At 37.7% G+C, this 27,347-nt stretch overlaps 1 protein-coding gene across 2 annotated transcripts in view; it reads left to right on the forward strand.

Annotated features, from left to right (window-relative positions):
* Positions 1-27,347, forward strand: part of ankrd11 (ankyrin repeat domain 11) — a 161,332-nt gene that overhangs the window by 44,973 nt on the left and 89,012 nt on the right. For both annotated transcript variants that reach the window (XM_079598165.1, XM_079598166.1), the window contains exon 2: positions 956-1,037. The gene's annotated coding sequence lies outside the window, so the exon portion shown is untranslated. The remainder of the gene's footprint in view (positions 1-955; positions 1,038-27,347) is intronic.

Raw genomic sequence — 27,347 nt, forward strand, 5'->3', positions numbered from 1 at the left:
AATATGAAGCTTTCCAGTCAGTTATGGGACACAGCTGACTGATAATGGTACAGTAGACATTGCTGTCAAGCCTTGAATACCACACTCGTGTTGCAGCTGTTGGCATGTAACTTGTGGGATTGAGTGACAGCAACGTAGGAATGTGTCCATTGTATCCCAGTACACCAACTGTCCCCCGAAATCGTGACATAAACCAATTCCCCATAAATGCTGAGCTGGACCTCTGACGCCAAAACACAAGGGTGAAAACCTGTTCTTTTCCTTGCGTGTGTTTGGCTTGATCTGGCATTTCATGATCTGAGTTCTGGAATAAAGAAATACAGTAAATTAGGGGTGTACCGATGCCCTCATCTCACGACTCGATACATATCACGATACTGAACTCACGGTACGATATTATTGCGATACTCTGAGATGTGATAAAAGGTTAACAAAAATGTTTACTGTTGATTTAACAATTTGGTATTACATTGTGTGTGTAAATGAATAGTCTTGGACTTGGTGCTGGAAACCCAAAGCACAGGACAATAGAGACACCAGAATACCAATATTCATGATTCTGAAGCTGAAAATACAGAATTATTTTACACGAATATGCTTGTGCTCTTTCACTGACTAGATATATTTAAAATAATGTTGTCAGTTTTTACTGGTAACAAGACATTTGACATTATCAGATCCCACAAATATTCCCCCAGTGCATTATTATACATTATATTCAACATTACATTCACAGTTTAATGGAGTTCTGACACTAAAACTCAAAAAAAATTATTTTTTTCTCAGTTTTTTATTTTGGGCGAACTATCCACAATACATATTTGTTGCATTTTTGTAATGCGATATTTTGAGACACGATATATTGTTACACCCCTACAGTAAAATTAATCTGCATTTGAAAATGTTAAACATCAGTATTCAGAAGACTAATCTAACTTTCATTTTGCTTTCACAGGATTCCTTGGACTTCACAGCCACATCTTCAGCATTTTTAGCTGGATTTTAACCTTTCCCATCTGAAGACGGCCATGGAATCGGTAAATCCCATCTTCCTTTCTTGTTGCGGCTAATAATGATGGTTTGACTGTTACTGGCTAGTTCCTCGTTTTTGGTGCTACAGTTGGTTATGAGTAAACACAACTGATGCTGAAATATCTGTGTGTCAGTGTCAGTGACTTTGGCTGCATTGGGATGTTTATTCTGAAATATCTTGAGAGATAGTTTTCATCTCGTAGCTAGTTTGGGAATGGGCTTTGAACTCTTGGTTTTCCCTTTGGTTAAACAGTGTATATGTTTGAACATGCAGGTTTATTTGTGAATGTGATGCCAGTGAGTTTGTTGGCGCCGATGCTAGTACCAACAGGCAGGTGTACGGCTCAGCTCTGGAATGTGTGTATTAGGAGCAGAGCTTATTGCATGCCTGGGCCCTGCCTGCCACCGCTTTTGTTAAAGGTTTTTGTTTTTGAGTGTGGATTTGCTTTCTCTCTGTAATGTGTGCGTAGAGGCTGTTGTTTAAATGGGTCACTGCGTGCACTGCTTCCCTCTCTAGCACGCAGCTCATGTGACTTCTTCATCAGTAAGCAGTGCCAACCTATGAGTCTGTAGAGACTCTTTACTTTCCACCATGAAAGCTAACACAGCACAGGCAATATGCTGTTGTGTTCTTGTAAGAAAGGCTTAAAATATGAGTTAAATCACCTAATAAAAACATCAGTAAAAAGTACAATGCTTTCATTTCTTACTCACCATTTAAACCTTCCTCTGTAGAACACAAAATTAGTAAATTAACAAATCAATTTGGGACAAATGCTGTTAACCCTTTCACACGTAAGTTTAAAATATTCTAACTGACCCCCCAGCGTGAGTTTTTCAAGGCGACCGTTATTTAGAACCTGTCACTTTATCGTTTCCATGGTGACGCGTCATTGCTTGTCACGTGACACAGCGCAAACACAACACAGCGCTGAATGAATGATGATCTGCTTTTATGCAATTTTCTCTTTTTGATTCAAAATATTCAAAATATGTTAGATATAGCATGAAACACAGATATTTTCCGATTGTCAAATATGTGCATGTGGATGTGTTTGGTTGTTTAAACACTTTTATAACGATCGCGTTAGTTGAGCTGTATGCGCGATGGGCGGCGCCATGTTAGTTTGTGCTGGATTTACAACACGTCAATTCCTCCACTTCTCACGAAATACATGAAAGTAAGTGGCAGGTTAACTGGGAGAAGAATAGGGTAAAATGTAAAGCTACTTACACATTGTGAATCTGATATGAATAAAACATGTCGTCTTATTATGATGGAAAGGATTATTATTGGCGCTTCCATAGACATCTGTGTGTATTTTACAAACTCAAATTCATTGGTTTGCTAGTACTTATGTGATTTTAAATGCCTGAAACCTAAAATAAACATTATGTGGTTGAAAACACTGAATAGTTGTGATATATGACAAGCGCGAGCACGTCCATCTCTGGCTCAGTGCCAGCCAACGCGCGAAAGCACATTTGAATTTAGCAGTTGATCACGTGATGCGCTGACCGTTCTAATCACACCGGTGTGATCGTACGCTCCAGGGACCAGCCAAGACTGATCACACGGGTGTGATCGTACGTGCGAAAGGGTTAAGTGCCAAATACAACAGATAAGCATCACATGACCTGTGTTATATTCCAGCCATTAGACAGTATTATATGACTTTGTTGAAATTTTAGTGATTTAATCACACAATAAATCAATTGGCTTGTGCAATGAGATCAGTCTAAAAGTGTTTGTCTTCTTTGCTCCACATGGCTTGAGTCAGACAGGAGAGAATATGTTGTCTGTAGGCATGTGACGGTATCAAAGTTTCATGATAATTGCCGAATCTATTATCACGATATTGTTAACTAATGAATTAACCAATGTTAACTTATTTCATCTAGCATGTTGTAGTCCAGATTAGAATATAAAGATAATGAATAATGAAAAAAAAAAGTATTTTGTGTTGTGATAAACACCATTATGATTGCAAGAATATTAATGGCTGTTAAATATGTTAAATAGTTCAGAAGCAGAACGTAGCACAGCTGCTTTGTTTACGGGGGTTACGCTGCAGTTTCGCTGTTCAATAAGCGATTGAATGTCTCTTGTCAGAGATTGAATGCGGTGTTGAACATTTTAACTAGTTGATGGAAAAGTATTCTTGAAATAAATAAATAAATAATTCATAATAAATATTATTCACTGTTTTAAAGTGCCCACAATAACAATACCATGTATTACCGTATATCGGCACATGTCTAGTTGTCTGTTTGTGTTTTGGCCGCCGTTGATGATTGACAGGTCTGCTAGGTTTTAGGGACTGCACCCTTTGACGGAAATGAGTAGAGCGGTAGATGGACATTGCATGCAGCCGTGTTGTATTGATACATCAAATCGATAGATATTGATAGATGCATCGTTACACCCCATTATTGACAGATGGTCACATCCACCACAGCTCTCACTTTCAAAATGTATGCAACCGATGGGCTATTCGACAATGCCAGTGGATGGGGAAGAGCATTAGTGAATAACAACTTGTGTATCTCTGTTCGGATGGTTTCATATTGCGTAAAAATATTCTGCTGATCTCTTTTTATGTTCCACCTAAACGCATTCAGATTTTCGAACGAATTTTTGTTTTCTTCCTCGTTCCTTGCAGTTTTGTACGTAGCATGTTGCCGCCACTGAAGTAGTGAATGCTGTTTCTGCTCGGCATACAGGCTGACAGACTTCTCCAGATATAAACGGCAGTCAAGATCCGGTTTACCCTCCGAAACACTGATAATGTCCTCCATTTTCTGTGTCCCCGTGGAGCTCCGAGTTCTTCTGGTGTTTACCTCTGAAATCAGGCCATATCTGCTTACCGTCAGTAGAAACCAAGAAGACTGATCACAAAGCTCATTATGCTGGCAGCGCGCTGTGTGTGTGTGTGTGTGTGTGTGTGTGTGTGTTTTCCTCCCCCCAAACCCCTTCCACTTCTCATGTGATGCCAGTCACATGGTTTCCAGGCACCCAGAGCCGTAAATCAGAATCAGATTTTATTTTTAACCACTCTAAATCCACCGCCATGCTTATGGTAAGCATAGGCTCTTGCTTCGGCCCTCTCTACCTTCCTTTCCCCTTGAACCCTGTGCACCACGCACCAGAGATCTGATCATATTTGCAGCATTGCAACAGCGTTTGGCACCGCTACAGATGAAAGCTGCTCATTACAAGCACGTTTTTCATGTCCTCCTCGCCTCTTTCCAGAGCCGTCCCTCAGTGAGATTAGTCTGCAAAACTCCAGTGGGGAAATGCAGCCTTGCCAGTCAAATTACATAACTCTCATAGCCGGGGCTTGAGACAACTATAGAGGCTTTGTTCCCAGGTTACTCCTCCTCCTCCTCTCCCCTCTTGGCGGCCCACATGTTAATTGTGGTATTGAAAGAGTCTGTGTGCTTCGAACAGGCTCGGCTCTGTGGTTAGAGAGCAGAAAACTTGCATCATTAACGTGCACAATGGCATCATGCTCGTATGCGAGCGCAGAGATTAGAGGAGCAATCGGGCTCTTCCTGTGAAACACAATTTGGGTTTGCGACTTGGACGGAAGCAATGGGGCCTTCTCTGCATTTTGAGTCACTTTTCTAGTGGTTGAGTTGGTAACACTTTATTTTAAAGGGCACCTATTATGACATTTAAAATGTTCCTAATGTTGTTTTACATGCATGCAATGACAAAAAACACTTTTGTTGTCGGATAATATGCATTTATTTTTGCTTAATATTACTCGGTACTTAAATGTATAATTACGAGGTAACAATGACACCTTAAAATAAAGTGTAACCGTTGAGTCGTGCGCTTGTCGATTCTGCTGCTAATATGAGTCAACATCCAGCAGAAATGAGAAGTCTTACTGCACAAGCGCGGGCCTGTAACGCATGCGATGCAGGATGAGGCTGATTTGAATCGGAGTTGGTTGCTGTGTTCGCTGTATTGACACATTAAAGATGGGTATTCTATGACTGCAATTTGCATACTGATGAGAAAGCAGCTTTGTTTTGCTTAGAACACATTTCAACATTGCCAGGGTTTGTACAAATGAGGCAGGAATAAAGGTGCGATCACATTTACCATTGCTCTGCAAAAGTTTACGAGTAATTCCAATAGTAGTTTCTTATGAGGGCAAACTCATTTTCAAGTTGGTTGTGTAAATTTGCTGTGCTGACCCACAGAAGCTGCTTGTTTTGAAAGTGCTTCATGCATCTCAACGTTATTGACAATGGACCTTTTAATTTTTACACATGAAAATTTGCTGCTAACGTGATTGCAACTTTTTGGCTGGAAAAGAAAGTTAATTATATTTACTAGACAGTTTGACTGGTAGTATTAGTAATTTAATCTCAAAATTAATTCATTGTATTTGAGTTTGCATGCAAGCATTTGCATCTAGCTGAATGCATTGCCTTCATTTTTAATTTCTACAATTCCTCTTCTGTTGCACGAGGGGGTTTTGAGCATTATCAGCATGCAAAACCATGCATGGATGCACACTTCACAAATCCACCGGAAGTAGTAGGCTATACCATCTGGGTACTTTTGGGATAGTGTTTTCAGCGTGATTTCTTTGGGATGCACTGTAGGTCCTGGCAGGCATTGCTCTGGTTTCTCATTGGTTGCATTGCATTGCATTTCATTTAATTCAGTCTCTCCAAGTCTGACCATATACTCAGTTCAGAGCAGACACGCTGAGAACGTGTTCAGAGCACAAGTTCAGAGGAAGTGCTGTAGGTTGGTTGTGGTTGTGGGTGTGGTCCTCTTCCTCCAGATTGCATGTAGCACTTATGTGCAAGGAAGTGCAGCTTTAAACTCTTTGCTTGTCTCATCATTCATCTTCCTTCTCTTTTGGCAATACAACGGACATGTCCATTTAGTAAATGAAGAGACGCTCGTATCTAGAGGGATGTGCTGCCAAGACTATAGAGCTGGCGTTTGTCCTTCTGCTTATGTCCCACGCTGAGAGGGATCATAAAATCTCATGATTACGGGTGTCTCATGGCTATCGGGAAGTTAAGACGAGGAACAAATCATATGGGTGCTGTGGTGGGACAGTGAAGGGTGTGATTTTTGGTATGTCAAATCATCGTGCGCAAAATGTAGCTCGCCCCAATGTTTTGTCCTTGGTCTAATTTTAGTACACATCAAAACTAGATCTTTTTATTTTATTTTTATGCAACCACCTGGTTTGTTGATACTCTGACTCAGGATTCAAGTCATAAAGTTTTATCTCAACAAAGATGTCTTGTTTTTGTGGTGCAGCCTTAAAAAGCAAGCAATTTTTTAGGTGTTTCCCGGAGGCCTAGTTGAGTCGCTACAGGTCTTGAGCTTCAGACCGTGATGTCGTGCTATGCATTTACACAGCATCAAATAAATACTAAGCCCACTTGACAGACAAGAGGCCCAATGAACTACAAAACCCAATGGAACAAATTAGATTTTTATGTTCTAATCTGAGCCAAAGAGCCCTCCCATGGTGCCGCGGGGCAGTCATGATTTTAGCATGCTGGTTCAGCTGCATGGGTCTCCGGCACGGTGATTAAAGAACACGGAGAACTGCGGAGATGTTGCATTGTTTTCCATAGACGCCCTTTCAACTCAATCTGCGAGCAGTAATTGCTTTCTTTGTAAATGTAATGTTTTATCTTTACTGTGACAGTACAATGGAGGAAGTCCTTGTCCCTTTTCTAATATAGGAAGTGTATGAAATGCACAAAGCTGGCCGTAGAGTAGAGGCTTTATGTTTTAACAAACAGTTCCCGTCCAGAATATATCATAGCGAATCCGTTTCTCAGGTCAGATGATGTTACATGTTCTCTGTATTGGTGTTGTCACGATACGATACCTTTTTTGGATACCATGGCCATACAAATATTTTATTATTTTTTGATAATTTAGATAATTTTGCTGCAATATTTTACACACAGCACGGAGGCTTTATTTGAAACTGAACTAAATATACAAAAAAAGACAAGTAAACAGTCAGTAATTAAAATAGAACAAAATAAACAAATTGCAAATGATAGCTCAAATAAATAGATTAGAGTAAAAAGATACATTTAATAAACTTGGCTTTAAGTTTTTCAGGTGGGTCTGACAGGCTAGTATTCAGGTAAGAAACACTACAGTAATTAAATGTAAATAAAAAAACACTGGGTCTTGATTTGGTTTATTAGGCCGCTGTCACTTTAAGAGCTTATGCACGGATCCAATATACTGTTACACAACATGCGCTGTCTTTCTCAACTATACTTTCCCAAACTGACTGTTATTACATAAATACCTGCCAAGACGGGCATTTTAACATAATGATGTGTGTATTTGACCGTTTAAGTGCAATAACACCACAAACACACATTTGGTACGAGCTGCTTGCGAGCTGTTTGAGATGTGGATTTATGTGTGCGCCACGTATACATTTTATGTTTAAAATTATGTACAATACAAGCACTATTCAACCGGAGTCTATAAGACGACGAGTGAGTGAGAGGAGGCGGGTGTGTGTCAAATTATAAATCGAGTGAGAAGTGAGCAGCTAGAGGTATCATGTATCGATACTGCAGAAAAGGAGTATTGAAGCCATTTCCGATATTTCTGACAATATCAATATTTTTGACAACACTACGCTATAAGTTTATAAAGACTGGCATATCTGAAATGTCACATAGAATCGTTAATTCCTGAAAAAGAAAAGAACAAGCATAAATCTGAGCTTGTATGAATGCACTCCTGCTCTGCGCACCCCCTCCTTTTCATTCCTCAGTGACGTTCTGGTTTTCCCCCTGCTCCCTTGTGTTTCTTTCTCCTCCCCTGCATGCCTTATCACTCTCACTGACTGAATCACGATGACGGTGCTGTTAAAATGTTGCTGCTGCTGATTTACCGGATTTCCTGATCTTCGTTTGCTCTCACAGTTTGATTTTGGGATTGACGACAGAATTCACTGTTTACAACATGAAATCAATCACAATATGCCCCAATTTACTGTTCTGGTATTATTGTGAATTATTCATCCATGCATGTTATTCCAAATATAATTTTTTTGTAATCTTTCATAAAAATCTAATAACTTTCACATGATGAAGTTGAAGAGAAAGCATTACATTTCCCAACTGAGATCTTACTTGTGTTTAATGCGAGTTTTTTTGTTTTGTTTTGTTTTTAGCAATTCATTCTTACACCGTATTTGAGAGCTTTAAAGGAACACTCCATTTTTTTTGGAAATAGGCTCATTTTCCAACTCCTCTAGAGTTACACAGTTTTACTGTTTTCGAATCCATTCAGCCGATCTCCGGGTCTGGCGGTAGCACTTTTAGCATAGCTTAGCATAGATCATTGAATCTGATTAGACCGTTAGAATCTCTCTCAAAAAAATGACCAAAGAGTTTCAATATTTTTCCTATTTAAAACTTGACTCTTCTGTAGTTACATCGTGTACTAAGACTGACAGAAAATGAAAAGTTGTGATTTTCTAGGCCAATATGACTAGGAACTATACTCTCATTCCTCGATTATTACGCAGGAATGAGATTATAGTTCCTAGTCATATTGGCCTAGAAACTTTTAATTTTCCGTCGGTCTTAGTACATGATTAAACTACAGAAAATTCCAGATTTAAATAGGAAAAATATCGAAACCCTTTGGTCATTTTTTTGACAGAGATGGATTAGAAAACGGTAAAACTGTGTAACTCTAGGGGAGCTGGAAAATGAGCCTATTTCCAAAAAAAGTGTAGTGTTCCTTTAATTGCAGAGCACCTATTCTGAGGAGCTGAACTGTTCACCAGCATCTGACCATAATGACCTTGTTTTCTCATTGTTTATGTTAGACAGGCTCTGGTTTCAGGAAATAGTGCTGTTAACATTTTGTTCAGATATCTGAACTCCTGTGAAAGGGCTGAGACTGTGTTCAATAAGGCCTGTAACGTTGAAAGCCCAGCACCGGGCATCGAACCCATCCCGGCTTGCTTAGGCTTTGCCAACCCCGAGCTCAGTGACCTTTCCAATCAAGTGTCCCTCATCTGGTCTCAAGCCAACCGCACTCTTGGGATGGACGGTCCTTGTTTACAACCCTTCAGTGTGCATGCATGCTGTTTTCTTCTCTCATTAGAGGTGCTGACCTTTGCTCGCTGTGATAATTCCCTGTGAAAACAAGAAATTGGGTGAGAGAAGCTGCTTGTTACTTCAAATGTCCAGTGTCCTGTTGTGTAAATATTGTCAAATGTTGCATTAATCAGCATGTGGCATGTTCTGTCAAAGCTCATGGTCCGACCTGTGCTCGCTAACCCGCGTTAGCCACTTTCTGAAATGACGCCACACTTTGCATTGCCACAAAGGACGCCATAGCCGATGTTATCGTAACATGCATTCTTTCTGTTGAAGACATTTTAAGCATTTTTGGACCATTTGCAATGTTCAAGCACTTGAATCTTGAATCTTTATGATTCCGCAATGTGAAAAACAAACGTAATCTTGAAATCTAATCATAAAAAGGAATTTACTGTATGTCAAAGAAGATATGGATCTGTGAATATTAAAACACTCCTATTTAAAAACAGTAGTGTGCAGGTGTCCGTGTCCGTTCACATACAACCTGCCAAAATAAAAGTTTGGTTTAACTTGAATAAATTACATAAAATATAATACTATTGTATACTAGTAAAACGTATTTTTAGTTAATAATAATTATAATAATATTACAAATAGTTATCACGCAATATCAGCTAAACCACTGTAGTTTTAATTTGATTAACAATTCAATTAGTCTTTTATAATGTAAAGTTTTATGCATTCCTTATGCACTGTTTGTGATCATGCCTTTATTAAATCATACAAATCATACTGTATTATTGTAGATGATATATATTGCACACCCTACAACTAAGAGAGAAAGTCACTGACTGGTCTTGAAACTTTAATTGAAAGGAATAACCAGTTTTAAATTTTTGCTATAAAGACTATACAGTGCTATTTTACATTTGATTACTTTATTAAATTAATTGTTAACTGTTAGACCTGAAAAACTTAGAGCAATGCTTGTTTCATTTGTATATTTGTTCTATTGTATGTATTTGTGCTAACATTTAATTGTTAATTTGTTCTTATTTCATTACTAACTATTTTTTTTTGTATATTCAATTGAATTTTGAAATCAAGCTTTCTTATGCGGTGTGTAAAGCTATTGAATCAAAATCACCCCATTGATAAATCATAAATGCATTGAGTGGGCAAACATTAGGTGAGATAATTGTAAAGGTAATTGATCAATCTTTGTGAATAAATGCCTAAACCAAAATCTGTTCATTATAAAGTAGTGCTGCACGATTTTATCCAGACATTAATGGCTTATTGATCATTATAGGTGTTATTTATCATTTAGTTATTGCTAGTTTGAGTTGAAAAATACACATTTTAACATTATCTATGATCTGTGTTTGCATTTAGCTTGAGAACCAAGCAAGTTGACTCACGAAACCATTTGTTTATATCGCAATATTGACTTCAATAATCGCAATATGACATTTTCCCCAAATCGTGCTGCCCTAAATACATGAATATTAAAACATGAGCAGTGTAAATACCATCAATAGTCATGTTCATCATAAAGCGATCGTGTCGTGAACTTTTTGAAGCTTTAAAATATCGATTGCCTAGAATTTCAATAAATATACAAATTATGAGAATATTCAAATTGTTCCTGTGGTATCAAAAATGGCATTGAATATCGATATTTCTCAAGGTATGGTGAATTCCAGTATCGTGACAACACTAGTTCCTACACGCCTACAGTGAGTGTATCGTGGTGGATAACATGAGCTCCCCGTCTGCACTACTAATCTCAATCACGGCTTCAACTTTGTGACATTTGTCAGTGGCCACCGTCTTCTCAAATTGCCAATTCTTGTTGAAAATGAATCTCGTCCGGATGCTTTCTCTCTGCAAATCGTTCACACGATCTGCACTGTCCCGCCACGGCAGCGGATACAAGCTTAGAAGTCAAGGAAGCGCTTATTGAATAAACCCTGTTGTTCATCTAATCTACTTTTTGTTTGGTCTCTGTATTGAGTAAAGTTGTCTTTATAGAAAGGAGGAGTTGTATTGTTCTGTTGAATGTTTTAAAGCCGCTCTTATCTGACAGCATTCTTCAAGCAGGTGAGCGTGTGTGTGTGTGTGTGTGTGTGTAACCTCACTTAAGTCTCGCTGAAAGAACTGTGCTCGCTTATGTTTTGACTCTAGGGAAGGGTCGAGCTCCTCCGGATCCAGGTGTTCTTCATATCACAGGGCTCTCAGTGACAGCAGCCATGCTTGTGTGTGTGTGTGTGTGTGTGTGTGTGTATCCCTTCCCAGCGTCTGGCTGTGAATCCTGCCAGCTGAATGGACAGAACCGGCACAGAATGGGCCTGAACTTGTGGAGAGGAATTTATCTTTGGAATTGCAATCGTGGCATTCAGTGCTTTCCTTTTTCCTGGCTTGCAGGGAAATGTGTTTCTGCAGTGCTTGTACACTCAGTGATTCATGTTGAATACTCGCACTAAAGTTGCAATGATTTTTGTTAGTTAAATGCATAGTTAATGTTGCTGTGATTTGTTATGTTATAGGAACACTCCACCATTTTTTTTAAAAATAGATCTTATTCACCGTCTTTCCTACATTTAGATAGGTGGGCAAATGCATTTTTGTCTCAGTGCATGCATTGTTTTAGTTTGACAGGGTCGCCGCTAGCTTAGCTTAGCATAATGAATGGAATCCTTTGTTGCCAGCTAGCATGTCCTGAGTAAAAAACGGTGGAGTGTTCCTTTAAATTTTAGGTCATTTTGTTTCAAGCTGAATTGATTTCAGATTAAATGTTAAAACATTTTCGTTCTGATTTCAATTTCGTGACAACAACGCGGTTTGTGTTGGTGAGGTAGTTATTTTAGGGATGTTCATTCCATTGTTTTGTTCATAGACGCTTGTTAACCGACAAGATGGTTAATTAGAATTAAATTAAAATGGATAAATATCTGTTTTCTATTTTTAGTTTAGTTACATGTGCAAATTAAACAGCAGCATAAAGTTATAAATAGTTATAAATGCGAAATATATTTCCCTTAAATTAACAGATTAACTAAACAGAGGAAAAAATCGTGGCATTCAGGGCTTTCCTTTCCTGGCTTGCAGGGAAATGTGTCTCTGCAGTGCTTGTACTGGGTACGGCTCAGTGATTCATGTTGAATAATCACACTAAATTTGCAATGGTTAATGTTGCTGTGTTTTTAACATTTAATTTTTGGTCATTTACTTTCAAACAGAATCGATTTCAGTTGAAATGTTATGGCAGAATAAGTTAAAAACATTTTAATTTCAATTTTGTTAGTAAGTTATTTTAGGGATGTTCATTTCATTTAGTTTTTTCCTGACCGTTAACATAAGCTCGTTGACCAACAAAGGTATAAATAGGTCAATATGCAAAATATATTTCACTTAAATGATTAACAAATAAACAAAACAAAGGTAAAAACTGCAACAATTTGTATATACCTAGCTTCTTTTAATTTTTAGTTTTTACGGAAAGAAAACTGAGATGGCAGTTATTTTATTGTGAGTGTACACAAATAAAAGTAAACCCTTTACATTTTCGAATGATGTCTATCCTGTCTTACTCTCTGTAACCATTCATAACGGAGTATTTTAGTGTGTTTCCGCTGTTAGGAAAGGCAAAAATTCAAAATAAAATAGTTAACAAAATATAAGAAGTTACACTGTTCAATTTAAATAGTCCGTAGTACAATCTGTGCCGTTCAGCGTGACCACTCCCCCACTGTGAAGTGCAAATCCTATTATGTATACATAATAAATAACAATGTAGCATCCGAATACATCACGATTATGGAAACATTTGGATTCGTGCCAAATGAGAGCGAGGCTACATGAGGCCATCGGCAGTTTCAGTTTCATTATGAATTAGTTTTGACTTGACGATTAATTGCTACTTATTCTTGTTCTGTTCTGAATGGTTAAATTGAAAGGATTTGTTGTGGAGTGAGGGGAACTAAAATAGCTATGTTTATAGTTTTTAATAATAATAATACATTTAATTTATAATGCACTTTTATAAATCCCAAAGAAAACCAGATAAAACAGTTTATAATGTTTGTAAACATTTGGTTAATGGTTTACCAGTTAATTATAAACATCACTAAAAAGATAACCCGGCACACATATTTATGTATTATAATGTTTTAAAAAAATATATATATATAGATGAAGGTTGTAGTTTATTACAGTTATATTGGTGCACATAATGTATGTTGACATTTTATTCCTGATTTAATTTATTGAAACATGCTTATTTTAAACTTTTATTTACTTTCACATTTAACATTTTGAATCTACTTGCTACTTAGCTACAATGGTTGTCTGATTAAAATAAAATCGCAATTTAGAGCAAAAACATAAATATAGAAATATATTGAATTTCACAAATTTTTTTTTTTTTTTTTTTTTCTAAAGCAAAATTAACATTACATTTAAATGAACATGTTGAATCTACTTGGCTACAATGGTTGTCTGGTTAAAATACAATCACATTTTAAAGAGAGAGAGCGAGAGAAAATATATTTAGAATTTCATAAGAGCTGATTTTTTTTTCTTTTTTTTTCTTTTTTCTAAAGCAATCCTAGAGTTTTGTTTCAGAACTTGAGAAGGGGCCGGGCATTCTGGGCATCTGTGGGCAATCAGCTGCTCCGAGATGGAAAGCAGTCACAGTTCGACTTTGTGTCCATTCTCTCTGCTGGAGCCGATCAGGGTCCGTCAGCACAACAGACGAGGCGACAGATGGACCTCCTCAGACTTAACCCTTCCCACGCCACACACTCCCCATCTGTCCAGCCGAGCTCACTCCACCATCTCACTCACACACTCCCTGCTTTGCTCTCTCCTAGCCTGTCCGGAGTTTACGTGAACTGTTGCGGTCTCTGGTGCAAAGGGACATATGGCCGGCACTGAAAGAGGAAATCCAGAATGCTCCCCATGTCTGCTTGTTCTCTCTCACTTTCCCCTCCGTCCTATGCCATGAAAGCGTCAATAGAGGCTTGTTTTGCTCCGTGTTTTTTGTGTGCGCAGACGCGCCACACCCTGGGATATCGGTTGGCAGGCATCCATCTCGGTCAGATGACTTGTCTGTGTGTAACACTGTTTACATGAAGAGGTTGGGCGGCATTATGTCGTATTCCAGTTGGTCTTGTACTAGCCTACTCGTTTTATTGATATGGGATTTGTAGCCATTGATGAATTTTAAACGCAGTTGTACTTTTTGGGTACCAGGGTCCATTTTTTTTTATTGTCGTTCAGTTCTGAGCAAATGTTGCCCTCTTTCTCGGTGGCAATATAGGGACTCTGGGTAATTGGTGTCCAAACCTTCTCCTAATCAATCACCGATTGAGCAATGAGCTTCACACTGAAATTCTTTTGCTTCTTTTTGTGCTCACTTTTATTGTTTAACCTTTCACCAGTGCTAAGGTGTGTAGCAAGCGCATAGTTTTCTCTTATTGTTGTGATAACTTATCAGTTGTTTTGAGGAAATGTCATCATCATAGCAGTGGACAACTCTTGAATTATGTTAGTTGTTCATTGTCAATGTCTGTTGGCAATGGGGCCATTTGAGATCATACAAATGCTGATGCAATACTAAAAATACAAAGTGCAGGCCGTAAAGATCATGTAATTTGCCACCTAATTCAATTGAATACTGCATTTAAGTTTGAATGCATACTAGCAACCGACAGTACAACCATTTGGAGAACTCAAACTATACAATTGTTGTCAGTATGAGCATCTTTTTATAATGTAGTGGTAATCTGTACTTTTATTCAGCTGAAGAAGAGCACAGAATTGATCTGTGCAAGGGGTGAAAGTTACCTATATGAAAACTATGGCCGATACAATAAATCTTTATTATATTTTTTTAATAATTTTTGAGAGCCTTATTACAAAAACATCTCACCATTTAAATACATGCCTCAAATACAATTATGATGTTCTCATTATAATTATATGTAGCCGATATCACTTTACTGTATTTTCCTTTTTTTAAGTGATTCCAATCATATTTCAAGCAATTCAAAACCATCACGGCAAAGATTAACATTTTGCCCGAACCGATAATTCTTTATATTTGAAAGCCGATAACCGATATATGGCTGAAAAATCAAAATCACATTTTTTATATAATTTGTAAGAGCCTGATTACAAGAAAAAAAATCTCACTATTAAAACCCATGTCCTAAGCACACAATTATAATGAGGCCGTAACAATGTTCTCATGATAATTTTATGTAGTCGATAAGACAGACTTGCACTGGCACATCATATTTCAAGCAATTCAAAACCATCATGGAGAACAGTGCACGTCTGAAGTGTCTACGCTGAAGGAAATCCAATATTTATCGGCCAAATTTTCTTATCAGGCCGATAACGATAACATTAAAAATTAACATATATCGGCAGATACCGATATATCGTGCATCCCTACTTTTAAAAATTAGTTCAATTTGGTTTAGTCTTCCACTGCCGCCCCAGTATGACCGGCAAGTATCCGTAACACGGCACATAAAGTAGTAAAAACAGCAACACACTTAATGGGTCTCTGGTTGGGTTTTTTCCTGTCTGCCCCTGGCACTAAGTCCAAGTCAAACAAGAGCTGGTGACAAGGGTAGTAAACCCCGTCCAAGTCTGACACTGCAGGGGTCTGGCAGACTCTGCTGTAGAATGGCAGACAATTTAATCTGCAAAGTAAACCATGTAAAAGGAAAGCTTTCAATATTAGTTTATTGCAAACAGTTTCACCAGCCAGTGACCCTGCGGACTTTAACTCGATTTGTAATCCAGTTCGTCAGATGCAGAGAGTTGAGGTACTTTTAACATGTTATCTGCACGCATGAAAATAATTAAAGCGTTGTGCTTCTCTGAGGGAAAAAAAAAGTGCATATATTTATTTAACTGAATTCCCTTTATTTAGCACCAAGCTATAGGCTATTTTGATTTTAAATGGTTTTAAATATAATGCGTAGCCTTAGAAAATGGTTCATGGATTCTCGTCCCTCTCGAAACGGGTAAATTGCAATCAAGGATTTAAAAAAAAAAGAGGAATCGTGACGGCCCTAGACATGAGTGTTTTATCATGTAGTTGGGCTACAGAAGTTTAAATGGGAGGGAAAAACCCTTTGGTTTTCTTAGCTAAACATCAGGGGTGAAAGAAGGTTTCAATACACTGATCATTTCTTTAGTACACTGTGTATCTCTGATTTGATTCACTTACAAAGTATCAGATGTGCGTACTTCCTAGGAGGATGAAAGTTACCCGGTCAACTGGCGAGTGATTTTTACTTGCATTTGCTTGGCGAGTGTTAATTTTGTACCCTATTGGCAACTGTTCATTCAGGCTTGGGTGCATTTCTGAGGCCAAGCAACAGCCGTTACTCACATCTGTGGCTGAAAAGACCCATGGCAGTTTCTCCCTCTGTCCAGAGAACAATACAATGGGATTTAGGAAGGGTGTAAAACTCCTCGGTCTATCATTGAGAAGTCGGAGGACCCAGCGAGAGGTCATGGAAAAGGTCTTGAAAGGGTGGTTGAATGAAATTACAACTAGAGCCGCACAAAAAGTAATACTGTGGACTCTCAGCAGAGCAGGAGGGGTGAGCAATGTGACATTGGCCAACCCCAGGATCTCCTTTCAGGACAAAGGTCAGGGCGCTGGGCCGATAATACACAGAGCTCCCATTCATACCCCAGCAGCGCACAAAGACGAAAGCTTGAAAAGAGCTGAGACCAGTCTCCTCCTTGACACCCATCTAATTTAGCTCTTTTTTATTTCCAGGCTCTCTGCTTCTCTCAGTTAGAGATGTGACCGGGCCTCAGGGACATCCCACAAGCACTGACACTTATTGATTCAAAACACCAACTAGGGATGCATGATATATCGGCCACCATATCGGTATTGGCCGATTTAATGTAGCGTTATCGCCCCAATAAGAAAATTTGGCCGATATTTTTAAAGCCGATAAATAATGGATTATTTCCTTCAGCTGAGATACTGCACTGTAAAAAATGTGGCTGCGATTAGTTATAACAACTTAAAATTGGTTGAGATAACTTAAATATCCAACTAAACTAAAGTTAACTAAACTTAATATTTTAAGTCAAGCATGAACACATACTTTTTAAAGTTGAAACAATGTTGGATTTTAAGTTGGATAAATAATCGCAGCCACATTTTTTACAGTGTATCGGTGCAGCCCTAGTATAGATTTATCGGTATTACTAGTCAATTATACTCTATATTCTCTACTAGTCAATTATACTCTATATTCTACTAGTCAATTATACTCTATATTCTCTACTAGTCAATTATACTCTATATTCTACTAGTCAACTATACTCTATATTCTACTAGTCAATTATACTCTATATTCTCTACTAGTCAATTATACTCTATATTCTACTAGTCAACTATACTCTATATTCTACTAGTCAACTATACTCTATATTCTACTAGTCAACTATACTCTATATTCTCTACTAGTCAATTATACTCTATATTCTTCTAGTCAATTATACTCTATATTCTCTACTAGTCAATTATACTCTATATTCTACTAGTCAATTATACTCTATATTCTACTAGTCAATTATACTCTATATTCTACTAGTCAATTATACTCTATATTCTACTAGTCAACTATACTCTATACTCTACTAGTCAATTATACTCTATATTCTTCTAGTCAATTATACTCTATATTCTACTAGTCAATTATACTCTATATTCTCTACTAGTCAATTATACTCTATATTCTCTACTAGTCAATTATACTCTATATTCTCTACTAGTCAATTATACTCTATATTCTACTAGTCAATTATATTCTCTACTAGTCAATTATACTCTATATTCTACTAGTAAATGATACTCTATATTCTACTAGTCAATTATACTCTATATTCTCTACTAGTCAATTATACTCTATATTCTACTAGTCAATTATACTCTATATTCTACTAGTCAATTATACTCTATATTCTCTACTAGTCAATTATACTCTATATTCTACTAGTCAATTATACTCTATATTCTACTAGTAAATGATACTCTATATTCTACTAGTCAATTATACTCTATATTCTACTAGTAAATGATACTCTATATTCTACTAGTCAATTATACTCTATATTCTACTAGTAAATGATACTCTATATTCTACTAGTCAATTATACTCTATATTCTACTAGTAAATGATACTCTATATTCTACTAGTCAATTATACTCTTTATTCTACTAGTCAATTATACTCTATATTCTCTACTAGTCAATTATACTCTATATTCTACTAGTCAATTATACTCTATATTCTCTACTAGTCAATTATACTCTATATTCTACTGGTCAATTATACTCTATATTCTACTAGTCAACTATACTCTATATTCTACTAGTCAATTATACTCTATATTCTTCATGGATAAAGAAATGGTTTGTTGCTTTTATGCTCTTGCTCCCAACCTTTTTGGACTAAGAGCAATCTGTTGTTCCTGTCATTTCGCCGTGAACCGGGTTCTGCGAGCGAGATGCACGTCTGCTGCTGTTTGAGCCCAAGTCTCTTATAGCCTACTTCTGAACTGAGCAGCATGGCGATCATCGTATTTCTTTCATTACCTCTCTTCCTCTCTCCCTCCCTCCGTTTCCTTTACTCCAGAAGAGATGTCTTCGTTTCCTGTGTAATTACACTTGCTGTAGCCGCTTTATAGCTGTATGCCATGTTTTTTTTCACTTTCTTTTTTTAAACCACTCTTTAAATGTTTACAATACATGTGACATCATTCTTATTCAATACATATTTGTACATTGAATATATATATATATATATATATATATATATATATATATATATATATATATATATATATATATATATATATATATATAAAATATCTCTCTCTCTCTCTCTCAAAAAAAGAGGGAAAACCTTTATTTTTTTTAAGAACGAGTGTTTGCATTTCTGAGATGCTATTTCACGTCTTGAGTTTTTTTTTTTTTTTAAATCCAATGCGCTACTTTTAGCAGTTTTTTTGTTTTTTTTAGCTGTTTTACTAAAAATGTTATGTTTTTTGTAAATAAAGTGACCTTAAAGTCAAAAAAGTCTATGGAGGTTGCCTTCTATTTATGGTGCCATAACTCATGCCATCTCAATCACCTCCTCTGCTCTCTCTCTCTCTCTCTCTCTCTCTCTCTCTCTCTCTCTCTCTCTCTCTCTCTCTCTCTCTCTCTCTCTCTCTCTCTCTCTCTCTCTCTCTCTCTCTCTCTCTCTCTCCCTCTCCCTCTCTCTCTCTCCCCCCCCCCCTCTCTCTCTCCCTCTCTCCCTAGGGTGGGCGCATTATCTCTCTGACTGTAAGAACTCCATTATTTACTGAGCACTGAGCCCGTCCTAATATAATGTTCCATTAGATTGCATCAGCCAGATTTATTACTGGGTTTTCTCTCTCTTTCTTTCACCCTATACTGACTCTTTCTCTCTCTCTTTCTCCTTCCATTCTGTCTTTTCATGTCTCTGGCCTGTGGGAATATAAGGTATTGAGTGGGATTTGGAAGGAGTCTTGGGTTTAAAAACGCAAATCCAATGATATATTAGCAAGCATGTTAGAGCCCATGTGTGAAACCCATGACTAATATGAGACTTCTGCCATGTCACTTCAACATGTCACCTCACTTTCTGATGTACACTTCCATAGAGAGCACTAAAAACCAAGCGAGCCACTGTTTCCTCAGCTAATCACAGTGAAGGCCTGTTCACACCAAGAATGATAAATACATTGGCGTCCAAACCAACGGATGATATAATTAATTAGAAACATGCACTGCAGTCTGCTTTAAAAGTTGTGTGGTTTCTGATTGGCTTTCAACGTTTTTAACATTCATCTGCTGGAAATAATAGTTTTGAAAGATATTTTTAAGGATATTGTATTATTATAGTATTCATGTCTCTATAAAACGATTATTGAAACGTATCTTTACACGCCTGTAATTTATTTGAAGCAACCTCAATGTAATTAAACTTTTAAAGATAAATTGTACTTGGCCTTAATGTACAGTCAGCTGGTCAATATAGTGAAATTAACCCAGACAAGGTAATAATCGGCATCCTAACTTGAATTGGAGGATCTTGTATCACCTTGACGGGGTTTATTTTGAGATAATGACCTGCTGACTGCACATTTTTAGCCACTTACTAAATGCACAAAATACAGATGAACCAGTACCGTGGCCGTGCCAGTGGAGACGGTGCCAATGACTTAATCATAAATATTAAGGCCATTAGTTTTGTTAATTGTGCTTTTAAAAGTGCTGAGAAAGCATTACTTGTTACATTACTCTCTCTTTTTTTCTCTCTTATCCTTCATTGTGAATTCTCCTTGTACCTCCTTCCCTAAACCTGATGTTCCTCTTTCTTTCGGTCTTTCTTCCCCTGTCATATCCTTGCCGTTCTTATGACTATATCAGCTAAAGTGAAATGCCAGTCTAATCTGGGCGTCTCTGCCTTTGCCAGAGCCACAGTGCTGATCAGGCTGAAAGTGCCTGTCGATTGAAAGACACGAGCTTGCATCATGAATATTTCCACCCAGCGGGAAACGCATCTTGAGAAAGCAACCGTTCTCTAAACCACATGCACGCATCCATCAGATCATCTTCCATCATCTGATGGGTTAAAAATGCTGCTTGCTCCTCTTCTGCAGAATCAGCCTGGGGAATTGAGACGGGAGGGTTGGGTATTATACAGGCTGGATGTGATGTGAATGGTGGGGGAAGATCAATAATATTATTAGCATGAAAGGGCATGATGGAAAGAGAGACGAGGCTGTGTGATGTAGAGAGTGAGTAGGACAGTAGTAAATGGAGTTCAGGGCTCTTTTGGAGGCTTAAAAAACAGAAAACCAAATGCTGTCCATTTCTGTAACACACACTTTCGCCAGCATTACCTATATGGTAATGCTGTCCCACATTTCCTATTTTTAAAACCAAACTCAAAGTGCGGCTTAAAGCAAACCAGTCTCGTGACCATTAAGTGATTCTTTTTTTTTTTTTTTTTGCTTGTATTTGTTCATTTTTGTTATTTTGTGTTATAATCTCTGTATTTTTGTATTCTGTCTAGGGACTACGGATGTAAATTAGCCCTGTGGATATAAATCCGGCATGTTTACGTCTGTTTTTGTTGTTTCAATGCAGATGTTCATTAATGTGCATTGTCCCTATCAAATACATAAATAAATAAATTACAAAGATTTAAAATGAAGTAGCAAGGATTTCACGTTAACTGTGATCACTACGGCTGCAACGATACCACTTTCTTATTCTGAATCCGATTAGGGCTGTTAACCGATTAATCGCGATTAATCACATCCAAAATAAAAGTTTGTGTTTACATAATAAATGTGTGTACTGTGTATAATTATTATATATATATATTCACACACATGCTTGTATATATTTAAGAAATATTTGCATGTATATACTGCATATAGATTTATATAATTTATGTTATATATAAATATTTTATATATAAATAACACATTTTTCTTAAATATATACATGCACATTTATTTTGTAAAAACAAACTTACTTTAGATGCGATTAATCGCGATTCCGATACTGATCCAATACCGTGACTGTTTTTTGTTGTTAGTTTAGCATATCTTTGTGCTGAACTTATGATCAATCTTTTTTGTAATGTAAAGAAATCCAGGCTGGTTACATCAGAGATGTCAGAGCGAATAGAGACTTGCATTGCGTTTTCGATTAATTATTCAGTCCAGTGTGTTTCGCTTTAAAACGCGAGCTCGTCGTATTCTGTGATTGAAGAGCATGAGCCCTCGCCCTGTCTGAGAGGCGGCTTTCTGTGCGCGCGCTTCGAGTGTGTGTCAGCGCGAAGACTACAAGTTATTTATTGCACTTAACTCCTCCTAACATTAGCAAGTCATGTACGGCAGTTTATTCTCTGCTATATGCATTAACCTAAACTTTTTGAAGTAGCCTATTAAAATCATCCAGATATCGCAAGCCGTTGCGATATGTACATTTGCAATATTTCGATAATTTGAAGTATCGTGCAGCCCTCGTTGTACTGTATCTTTTAGATGTCCATTCATGTTTATTTCATGCTGTAATTAGTACTAAAGAGGGAAGAGATGATCAGGTTACGATCTGATAAGCCACATTAAATAACACCAAAGTATTCGATCGATTGGATTTCGTAATAAAATGAACAGAATTTGAAATCTGAGACATTTTTATATATCAGAAGAAAGCACAAAGCTTATTGCGATTCATTGGATGGGAAACACTACAACATTCCCTTCATTCATCAACTGAAAACAGGATAGACTCTTAATCCTGATTCTTGGGATTTAAGAATTGTTATTGATTTATAAAAATTATTAGATTAAAATAGAGAAATCGATTTGTTTTTTAATACCTAGCCCTAGTGTATATATGAAAATATATCTATTCATACTCATGCCTATGCTAATATGTTAGGCAGATTCTGTATGTAGCAAAATATGTAATGTGATATTCTGCTTTAAGCTTCACATGTGCAGTCTGCTATGAAGCAACACTCTTGTTTACGGTTGAACACTTGAAATCATCCTACTAGCCGTTTTGAAAATATGTTTTTTTTTTTTTTTTTTTACACCCATATGCGACGGGGCTGGACACTTGCAGTTGCCTTGACAACAGCCTGTTGGATTTGCATGGGGGGCAGAGAAGTAAGCATCCGCACACTACGTGATTGGAATGAGATGAACCCGATCTAGTGTTCACCTGCCCCCACTGAGACAAACACACTAATATAGCGTCCTAACACTTAGAAGACGACGTTTTATTTAGATAGCGCCTCAAGATCGCTTTACAATGTACATTACAATACATTTACACACATTACAATCACATAAGGACACATGTAGTCACATTGTTGATGTCACACAGTCTTGACTGTAGCCGCTTCTGAGCTTCTCCAAGACTAAATGGAAATACAGCGGGAATAGTGTGGAATTGCACAATCAATGTAGGCTATTGGGTGTACAATCAGTTTGATTTCACTGTTTGGTTCTAGCAGCACATGGGTCTGCCCGTAACAATTTATATAATAGTGAGGGATAGTCTGTCTGTAGTAGGGTTGGGGATAGTTTGAATTTTAACGGTTCCGATTTTGATTCTGCTTATCGATTCCTAATTTCAATTCCAATAAGGTTTAAAAAAACAAAACATAGATATCATCACATTTAGTCTTATTGAAAAACATTTAATTGTAGCTGAATATCATGAACAAAAATCAACAGGCTAAAAACAAGGAGCGTTTGATAGAAAAATACCATAGAAAAACAACTAGCCTAGCTAATATACATTTCAACATTATTAAAGACAAGTAAACACTCTTTTTTAATTACTATCACAACAAATAGATACAACTGAACAAAGATATACGTATATATGTTTATTTAAATAAACAGTGTTTTAAGATTTTCAGGTATTCAGGCAATGAAACTGCAATCAAATGTAAAATATATATGCATTACAAATATTGTAATACTCGTGCTTAAATTGTTTAAAGTCATTTTGAAATGCTCACAATAGGAATAAAAATTTAGCCACATTTAGTCTTATTGCAAAATATTTCATTGTAGCATTTATACCACTAACGGTTACATAACAAAACCTAAAATATTTCATATATTATATATATTTTATATTGCATGCGCTTCATGAGGCACACGCGCGCGGTCTCTTGCTCTCTCTCCCTCCGCTCGCTCTTGATTACGGAGATTTTAACTAATTCGCGGGCATCAGTGAGCCGCTATCAATATGCGGGAGACTCCCGGAACTTCCGGGAGACTTGGGATGTCTGTTTCTGAAATAATATCGGCATTATAATTATTGATTTTTCATTACGCTATTTTTTGGTGCCCTCTCAGCTCATGCGCGTAGTGGGAGCGGCGGCGCTGGTTGTCCTCATCTGAAACTTAAAAATTTCGGTGCACCCCTAGTATAAAGTTTATAAATAAGTATCTGATTCCTGACTTTAAGTATTCGATTCCAGAATCGATTTTCGATTCCCAGCCCTAGTCTGTAGCACAATTTATTAATGCTCTTTCATAATTTATTATAATAAATGCTTGTCCATTTATAATGCCATCTCTTTTGTAGTCGTTGTGAATGCTTTTGGCAATACACATGTAAAAATACATTTGTCCTGCCAGTAAAATCAACTTAAAACTGAAACTTTTTCAAAAACATTCCCAGTTGTCTGGAATAGTTCTCAGGGGATTGATGCATTTGGACAGACACTGCATCCTTTCATATCGCCCATCTCTATTGGCCTTTCACTGACACCATGATCAGTGTGAGTTGCACGAGCTCCTGTACATTGGAGCGCTGTGGCCAGGGGAAATAAAAAGCCACGTCTGTCTGCTCTATATTAGATTTCCAGCTCCACAGACACGTCCAGTTGAGATTTTCCAGTGCTGTGACCTTTAGTCAGACCCCAACCACCCTCCTTTTCTTTTTTCAGTCTTTGCCAAAGCCATGGCAAAGGCACCGCACTTCATGCCACGTCATGGGAGCTAATGGACTAACAGAGAGCAGTGCTGTTTTCAAGTAGTCTTGAATCTAGAATGATCAATCCATGTTTAATATGCCAGTGTCAACCTGTGAAAATCCTGTACGAACCCAAAAACTACATCTCTGTCTGTGTCCCAAACAATGTTACATTATAAAATTGACCAGTCCACCCTTCTTCCCCATCACACTTTCCTCTGGCGCAGCTTGTGGACTTTCCATCACCAACTGCTGAGTTTTATGCCCAGTGCTTTTGCAAGTTGCATTTGGCGAGTCCTCTAGACTGCGACGGCTCGACACTGAACGCTGCCGACTGGAGATTTCCAGTCCAGGGCTTGCGTTTGCAGCGGCAGTTTTCCAGGACGTTAAAGAACAACCATTTCTAATAAACCTTTCACCAGATGTTTGGTAACACTTTACAATAAGGTTCAATAGTTAACATTAGTGACTCAACTAACAATGAGCAATACATTTGTTACTAGGGCTGGGACGGTATGGATTATTTCTTACCGCGGTTGAAAAGCAAGAAATTCCTGCGGTATAGCGGTAAACCGCTTTAACCCCTTATTTTAAATTAATCTATGTTGATTACCGGTATATGAAAAGTGAACAGCATGAGTAGGATCATAAGATGGGTCAGAGATGATTTTGACCACTTTATTAAGTTTTGTTTTGTAGAAAGCCTTTCTTTAAATTGAATTTCGTTTTGTATAAATTGTATCTTAATTTTAATCACTCTTTCATCAACCAATTGCCTGAAATTAATAAATAAGAAGCAAATATCATATAGTATAAGGTATAATATAAGGTTCAATAGTTAACATTAGTGACTCAACTAACAATGAGCAATACATTTGTTACAGTATTTATTAATATCTTTAATAAAAATCCAGTTGTTCATTGTTTGTTCATGTTAGTTCACAGTGCATTAACTAATGCGACAGGGTTAGTCCACCCAAAAATAAAAATTCTGTCGTAGTGTAATAGCGCAGCACCACTATTGGCCCACGCTGGTCATGTGTGTGATGACGGCCAATAGTGAGCCTCCGTTCTGACGTACAACCCAGAAGCGCTGCACTGTTACACTACGTGAACTCGCTCAGAGACCCACACAGAAGAACATCAAGAGTTGAATAAAGTCGTTATTAATAATAATAATAATTCATTACATTTATATAGCGCTTTTCTGGACACTCAAAGCGCTTTACATAGAAGGGGGGAATCTCCTCAACCACCACCAATGTGCAGCATCACCTGGATGATGCGACGGCAGCCATATTGCGCCAGAACGCCCACCACACACCAGCTTACTGGTGGAGAGGAGACAGTGATGAAGCCAATTAGTATATATATAGGAGGATGATTAGGATGAAATGAAATGCTGAAACCCTATTGTAATTGTAAGGATTTGTAAAACTGATCGTGCAAGCCAAACCGTAAGGCCTAGAGACTGGAAACATGGCCAGATGGTAGGCCTCAATTTGGGGAGAACCTATCAGAGTATGACCCCGATTGGCCCATAGGTGGCGCTACAGCAACCAAAAGTAAAAGATCCCTCATAACTCTTAGACCGTTTGTCCTAGACTCAAGTCTCTTACGCCACTGGGATCCCTGACTCAAGCCGGACACAATGTATACAAATGTATATCTCCAATTTCGATTTAGGCAGGAGAACATTTCTGCTTTGTCGCATTTTGTCCAAAACCTACTTTTGCAAACTAGTCCCAAGTTTTTCGCCCGATCAGAACCAGAACCAGTCTAGTTTTTGTTTGTTTTTTTGCGCACAAAACGTATTCTCGTCGCTTGATAAACTTAAGGTTAAGCCGCTGTAGTCACTCGGACTATTTTATAAACATTGTCTTTACTAACTTTCTGGGCCGGCAAGTTTAAATTACAATAGAAACCTATGGAGGAGTGAGACAGCGCTCAGATTTAATCACAAATATCTTCATTTGTGTCCTGAAGATGAAGGAAAGTCTGACGGGGAACAACATGAGGGAGAGTAATTACTGACATAGTTTACATTTCTGGGTGAACTAAAACTCTTTTACAAATACAGCCGTATTTTAATAATGTATTAATACAGTTTAATATTAACTAAGATTAATAAATGCTGTAGAAGTATGGTTCATTCTTAGTTTAACTAAGGTCGTTAACTAGTGAACCTTATTGTAACATGTTACCAGATGTTTTGCTTAGACCTGCAGAGCCTTGTTCTCTCCGGCTGGCTGGGAAAGTGAGGAATGGCTGTAAAAAAAAAGCTTGTCTGTGCGCAGATGCTGAGCGTGGCAATTTTCGGCCCGTCTCGGGCACCGCCTCCTCCGCACCAACACGCTTTGACTTCAGAGCCAAGGTGATTGTGAATAAATTGCTGCACGAGCCAGGATGTTATTCTGTTTTCAAATGCCAGTTGTATTTTTGTGCTTCCCACTTCCCTTCTTTTTTAAACTCTCCTGCTCCACCCCTCCTCGTCTTGTTCCTTGGTTGTGCAAGCAAAGCCTCGCAATGCAGAGCCGTCACCCGTGCTAAGCTGCGTTCGTGTGGCTGATGAAAGTGCGTGAGAGCTCAGAGATCGGGAGCATTGCAGTGGCTCGCCAGTTTATGGAGGTTGCCTTTTATTTATGGTGCCATA

Source organism: Phoxinus phoxinus (genome assembly GCF_949152265.1).
Source record: "Phoxinus phoxinus genome assembly, chromosome: 2".
NCBI classification, from domain to species: Eukaryota; Metazoa; Chordata; class Actinopteri; order Cypriniformes; family Leuciscidae; genus Phoxinus; species Phoxinus phoxinus.